At 26.4% G+C, this 7,135-nt stretch overlaps 1 long non-coding RNA gene across 2 annotated transcripts; it reads right to left on the reverse strand.

Moving 5' to 3' along the window:
• Positions 1-3,730: 3,730 nt before the first annotated feature.
• LOC122632780 lies at positions 3,731-6,670 on the reverse strand. 2 transcript variants are annotated; one of them, XR_006327946.1, is made up of 4 exons: positions 6,579-6,670; positions 6,171-6,482; positions 5,157-6,072; positions 3,731-4,443 (listed from the first exon to the last, which is right to left on the reverse strand). It is a non-coding gene; the product is annotated as an uncharacterized LOC122632780 (long non-coding RNA). The 2 variants fall into 2 exon arrangements; XR_006327947.1 differs by having other exon boundaries at positions 6,145-6,482.
• Between the last annotated feature and the right edge of the window lie 465 nt (positions 6,671-7,135).

Genomic DNA, 7,135 nt, shown 5'->3' on the forward strand with positions numbered 1-7,135 from the left:
ACCAGCAAACTTTTTTAAAACATAAAAATCAAAATTATTTATTGAATTAGTAAAATTTTGTTATTTATTTACATGTATTTCATTTCTAATAAAATCTCAAAATGTGCGAGAAATTTTATTATCTAATTATGTAACATTGTTTAAACGATTTTGATATAGAAAAATTATTATTTCAAAAGCAGAAATGAATTTCACACTAATTTTAAATAAAATGATATTATATAAACTTGATTTTGTATTTCTTCGCTACTATAGATTGTTTAAAGAATTAAAGATAGATTCAAGACTTGTGACTATCATATATAAAATTTTTACTTGATTTTAATCCAACGACAAAAAAATTTCACCATCAATAATTTATACAATAATCAAACAGAACTGGGTTAAAACTACTTTTACATTTTACTAATAGAAGTTAACTACAAATTTATATGAAAAAATCACATCGTATTACAAATATATGAGCTCGTAAAATTTAAATTTTTATATATAATAAGCAAATAATATTTATTCGATATTGAAAAAAATATGAGTTGTAACTTCACTTTTATTATAAACAATTTTTTTCGTATAATAAACAAGAAATTCTATAGTATTTTATCCGAAGAAAGAAAGGAGATTATAACTATCCTATGTTAAATATCACATATATTTCATTTTATTTGAAATACTATTCTATGTAAATATAATAAAAGAATGCTTGTAAGGTCGTTGAAATGTTTTCTTTTTTTATAAGAAAACATTAAGATATCCTTTTTTAGATTATAGATAAAAACGTATATTTGAAATCAAAAACATAAACGTAAAAGTATCATAAAAAAACATAAACAATGATTTTTCATTGCTTGTTAGTATGTAAGGTGCTGTACATAAAATTCATATAAATGATTATACAAAATCGAGAAAAAAATATATAATTAACGATAATCTTAAATTTAATGAATATACTATTATTATGTACTATTATGTGCGCCTTGACTATAATGATTTTCTTTGTATCGTATCAAAAATTAATTTGTTGAGCGTTCGATTTCAATTCATGTTTCCATTGTCCAAGTTCTCTATGGATTCTTTAGAATGCGTGTATTATCGTTGCTATATTATATGATGTTTACGTTTCTTCAGAATGTCAGCGAATCTATACTTTAATGCGTATAGATTCGAATACGTCGACTAAATCGCGTTTTACTATAACAATATTTTACTTCGGCGAAATATTATTTCTCGATTATATTTCCAACATTATATGTATATATGTACTACGTGTAAATAGAGATCAAATAAAATAAAAATATTTTGTTTTGATTTAATTTATTTTATTTGTACTTAATAAAAATAAATAATAAATTAACATTCGCACGTCTGATTAAAAACAGTGATCTATAGAACATTTTTTACAAGTTTTTATTTATTATTACGTGTAGTGATTTAATATTTTATTATTACAATATCTTATATATATATATATATATATATATATATATATATATATATATATATATATACTGTAAATTACAAATGCATAAACAAAAGATTTTATATATGTTATTCTATAGATCACAATATGCTCAAGTGAATATAGATCTCTGTTAATCATTTTGGAAGAGAAAAATATGTTGTTGATACACACGTACACACACTCAATAATTCACAGTACTTTCTCCTAAGGCTCATATATCATTATTGAGAATATCTGTCTTTAGGAATTCGTTTAATAATAGTTAAAAAAAACACGTGAATAAAGAACACATTCCCACATTTGTCTAGATTTGAGTATTTTTAATCAAGTAAGTAGTTTTCAATGTAACGAACGGAACAATAAATAAACGGTGAAAATAGATTCCTGGACAAAATTAGCCTTGGGTTCATCTGGCGTCTATCCTTAAAATATCAATTATCTTCAAATTGCAAAATCCTTCAATACAACACTCACAAGTCCATATAGGCAGGAGACAGGTCACGACCAATATTGCTTTCTCTATCCATGCAATGTTTATTTAAACTCCTCCTTTTCGATTTCCCTTTTCTAATTAATTATTGACTTCACAGATAGTTGGAAAAAATCATCAATCAGTTGATGAAAAGCATTCGTACTAAGCAGTAGGATAACCCAGTCTACCAATATCACTAGCCAATCTTAATCATTATCATTATTATCATTATTATAATAATTATTATTGTTATTATTGTAATTACTGTATACGTTGTACGATTGTTAAATCTAGACATCATAACTACAAGAACCGCAAGATCACCTTATCCTTACTTACTCTTTATCACTTCTTATAGATCTTTCCCCTTTCCCTTTCCACTTTTCTCTTTCATAGACGTTTTCTATAGACATTTTCCAAAAACCTACAAGAGGTATATTTCATCTTCCTATCTAACTACGTACTCAAAAATCTACTCTTCACTATTAAAAACTTTTTCTTCAATTACCACTTACAAACGATAAATCACGCATATTAACATATTATATAATCCCTTAATTATTCATTGTATTCGAAGACGAATTTATATTTCTTACATTGTAAGAATTAATATTATTTATCTTGAATAATATACTTTTGAACTTGACACACGGTAACAGAACTTAATCCTGTTTTTGTACTAGTTTTCTATTTCGTATAACACGAATTCACATAGCAAGACATTTTTTAAGAACTTAACGATCATGTTGTACGGGGTTAACTGTATTTATATGTACTATTACAAAAGAAACATCTGTAGAAACACTACAAATACTCTTAGAGAATTTTCTATTTCTGTTCTAAAGTTATTTACTCTAAAAGTTTCCTCTTTCTCTATTTTATCATACCTGTTGGAACTAAGTTTTAATGGTCTCACATATGTTGCATTGTAAGGGGACAACTATGTTTCTTCCTAATCATCAAAATGTAGACTTATTGTTTACGATGAATATGGACGGCGATAAAAAGCTCGGAAATCGTTGAAAGTTCTCATCAAATTATTGCTCGCTACATTCGCGCAAATTAATGGGAGAACGCGATTTCTTTGAAAAGTCTCTTGGAACTCGTGAGGTAGATGCGCGATAAAAAATGCTTCTTGGATCGAACTTATAATGTATTTTGAAGGAATGAGATACAGCTGTTGTGATGTTGAGATGTGTGTTTTGTTAAGTATATGTTGATAGTTGAATTGGTTACCTCGCAATGAGGAATGTTAGCAATGCAGTTAGTGCTGTTTGCAAAACAGAGGAAGTCTTGATCGAAAGAGTATGAAAGATGTATCTCGACTACACTTTTCTAGATACCTCTGACTAAGATTGATTAGTGATATTGGTAAGACTCGATTATCCTACTGTTAAGTACGAATGCTTTTCATCGACTAATTGATTATTTTATTCGAACCATTCGCGAAATCAATAATGAATTAGGAAAGGGAAATCGAAAGCGAAGAATTGAAATAAACAATGCATGGAAAGGGAAAGCAATATTGGTCGTGGGTGTGTCAATCCTGTGTCTTGCCCGAATATAACTTTTCATTTTCTTCGATAACTTCTTTGTTTTCCTATTCTTTTTTGCGTGATTTTTTCTTTATCCTATAGAACAATAAAAACTTAGATACAAAATAGGATTATATCCATATATTTATATTATATCTATATATTACATAGAAGAGTGTAAGTGATGTAAGTAAATGAAGTGAAAATTTGTGTATTATTAATTTGAATGATTTCTTTATATTCACCAGAAAAATATCTATTTTTTCATCTCTTTCTTGTCTAAATACATTCTACATTTTTTCTAATTTTTTTTTTGTTTCTTTAATTGGATAACGTTTAACTTTTTATTCCTGACGTTTGCGAATTTGTCTTTCCAAACTTATTTTTTAAATGAAATATTTTATTATGCACATTCATTAAATGTTAATCTTCTTTTATTTAAAATGATCATAATAATTCCAAATAATTACTTACTGAATTAAACTAACGCCTAACAAAGAAAAATATTTATAAATTTATTTATTTTTTGTTGTAAAGTGATAATCTTTTTCTTTATTGTTAATAAATTTGACATGTTTTACGTTTTTAGCTTCAATATATAGTTCTCTAAATATTTTCTTAGCCATATATTTTTTTATACACGACTGAACTATATTTCTCACTTTCTTTTTACATATCATTCTAACTAAATATCCTTTTATATATCGAATGATCGTTGTACTTATAGTGTCCTTCATTAAACAATTTCTTTCTCTTGTCATTTTACCTCTATCATAATTCCAAATACTAATAATTGTGCGTCTAATTCTTTGATAGCACACTCTTAAATCAGCCTCTAATATTCATTTGAATTTTAATGGCAGTTCTTTCGCATCTAATCCATTCAGCCCTTTGCCTTGCCAAAAATCCTTTACTATATCTTTGAAAATCTAAAATCGCTCTTTTCATTTTTTTATACCTATATCAACATATTAAACCTGGAACAATTTTTCGAATTATTATACAAGCATTTATTCGCTTCTCCATTCTGAGCTTTTCAAGATAGAGCTCTTATTTGGCACGAAACAAAATTTTTTTTACCAAATTTGAACTTATCCTTATTTTTTTTATATATCTGATTAAATAATAACGTAAAAATTAAAACGACTTGTTAAAAATAAGTCCTTTTTTTAATGAAGATCTTCGTTAAGATCATTAATCTAGTCAATATATAACGATAATTCTCTTTAACATTATCGCGGTGTATTTCCTTGTATATGTAGACATTTTTTAAAAAAATCAGAATATCTTTTCTGACTTGGAAAATTAGCAGAAGAAATTTTAATTATTTCAAGTACACCACAAGCTCGTAAATATACAACACGTACAAGATTATATTCGAATGATGATACAATAGACGATGATGAATAGTCCTTGTATTTAATATTGACCTTAATATATTTAAAGAATCTCGAAATTGTGAACCAACTTAAGGAAAATTATACAAATTTATATATTTTATTTTTATATTTTAAAAAAATTTTATTTTATTATATTTTTTTATTTTATTTTTACGTTTTATTTATATATTTTTTCTCTTCTTTTGAATAGCATAGGAAAATAATATTTATTGTTTTGTTATTTGATCATCGGGAGTTATTACTGGTTAACGAGTGCAACGACTGAAAATATTCCAAAGATTTGGACATACCTCACTAGTTTTTAACACATCTATTTGTGTCCCCATCATTGTATCTCTGTTCTTCGCAAGAAAATCTAACGCCTTCTGTTGGATCAAATCAGCCAAGTGATATATTAAGAAAATAAGTATTTTGTGGCTTTTTGAAATGTTTTGATTTTTTACATTTTGCAGAGAGTTTATCGGCCCATGAAGTATCCATTCATTTTGGCATCTATGTCAAATATTCATTGTTATATTAAAATATAAATCATTGATTAAAAAATTAATTTCTTTTCGTTGTATCGTAGTAAGATCATGATAAAAGTTGCAGTTGCTCACAAATATATTCAAAAATTTTATTTAAAATTAACGAAGTAACCTGCTTGACTATTTTAATGAAATATATACGTATATACGTATATTTATCTTACACAACAGTACTAATTGACATATTATCTGTGAATCAAATCATCTTTTTTATCCGATACTTTTCTTCCAGTGTATATAATATGTTTAATTTTAATTCTATTAAATCGATGCACGGTTCTATTAATCTATCATTGTAAATATTTATAAAAGTCCATTCAATCCCTTTCTTGAAATATTTTTCTTGTCCAAGTTTAAAGATATACTGATTGAATTGTTGCTGTAACTTTTTATTCGCATAGTTTATACAAGATTTTAAAAGAGTTTATTTCAAATGTTCCGAATGCGTAAATATCCAACACACTTATGAAACACTGAACCTTGTCTTGAAATTGTAGTGAATTATTAATACAGATTACTATCCAATTGGATAGCTTGGAATAAATGTGTTTTGCCAAAGCAATTCTAGTTCTTATCGCTTGTTTTGCATTCATTGGCTTTAAAAAGTCTTTCCTCATCGATATGATCTTCCTATAGCGAAGCCATTTTCGCATAGCATTCATGTTCGTACCAAGTAATTCTGAAATTAATAAGAGATGTTTATCAAACTAAAAAATTATAATAAAAATTCGTCTGAAGTTGATATTCGAACCATGAAATTTCTTATAGAAAACTTACAGAAATAAAAGTAGCTTCTGTATTATCATCATCCTCGTTTTGTATATCAAAGGTATTTATATTTATGCTTCTTAAATGCAATATGGTTGCTAATATTCTCAACATATTATTTTACTGTTTGAATGTAAAGTCAAGCGTCATAGTACTAATTGTATCATCGAATCATGAAAGATCGTTAACTCCTTTGATTCTAGAATTATTTTCTGGATTGATGCAATGAAATTCGATTGAGTTTTCAAGATGTAGGTGTGGAAGACGTTTCGCCACTGAGCATATTTGATAAAAGATATGATAATTCCTTTCTTCGTTCGCCTGAATGATATAATTAATAGAATATGAAAATATAGGTCATACATTTTGATTGATTAAACTTACAAAAATACTTTGCAAAGCTATATTTTTTTTTACCTGAACCACGATTTTTGATTTCTCCAAAGGATAAATTCTCATACTAGCCCCGATAATATTATAAAATTTATTAAATTGTACCTCAATAAACTTCAAATTTCGACGAATTTTTATGTTTTGTTGTTTTTACATTGCCGATCACTTCCATTATTGTTGACAAAGCTAATACTTTTTTCTCGATTTGTGTCTTTATTATAGAATTAATATGGTAACGAAGTATAACATAGTATATTTTACCAAAACAGTTTTACTTGTACTTGATTCATTAGATATGATAATAGACTAATTGTGGCTCTCCTAGAAAGTTTTTATTAATGTATAATCAACTTCTCATCAAATGAATTTTTCTTGTTAAATAAGGAAAGTACCATTCCAATTTTGTGTAAACTTCTTCTATTATAGGGTATATGTGAAATTTCAAATCTTCTACAGCTTGATCTTTGTATATCCATATTGTATCATTCCATATATAGGCAACTCATTGAAATAAATAAAGGCGATTCAAATCGTATACGGCAATATGTATAAATGCAATACCTCTAAAAATGTATCTGTAA

This window comes from Vespula pensylvanica, chromosome 11 (assembly GCF_014466175.1).
Source record: "Vespula pensylvanica isolate Volc-1 chromosome 11, ASM1446617v1, whole genome shotgun sequence".
NCBI classification, from domain to species: domain Eukaryota; kingdom Metazoa; phylum Arthropoda; class Insecta; order Hymenoptera; family Vespidae; genus Vespula; species Vespula pensylvanica.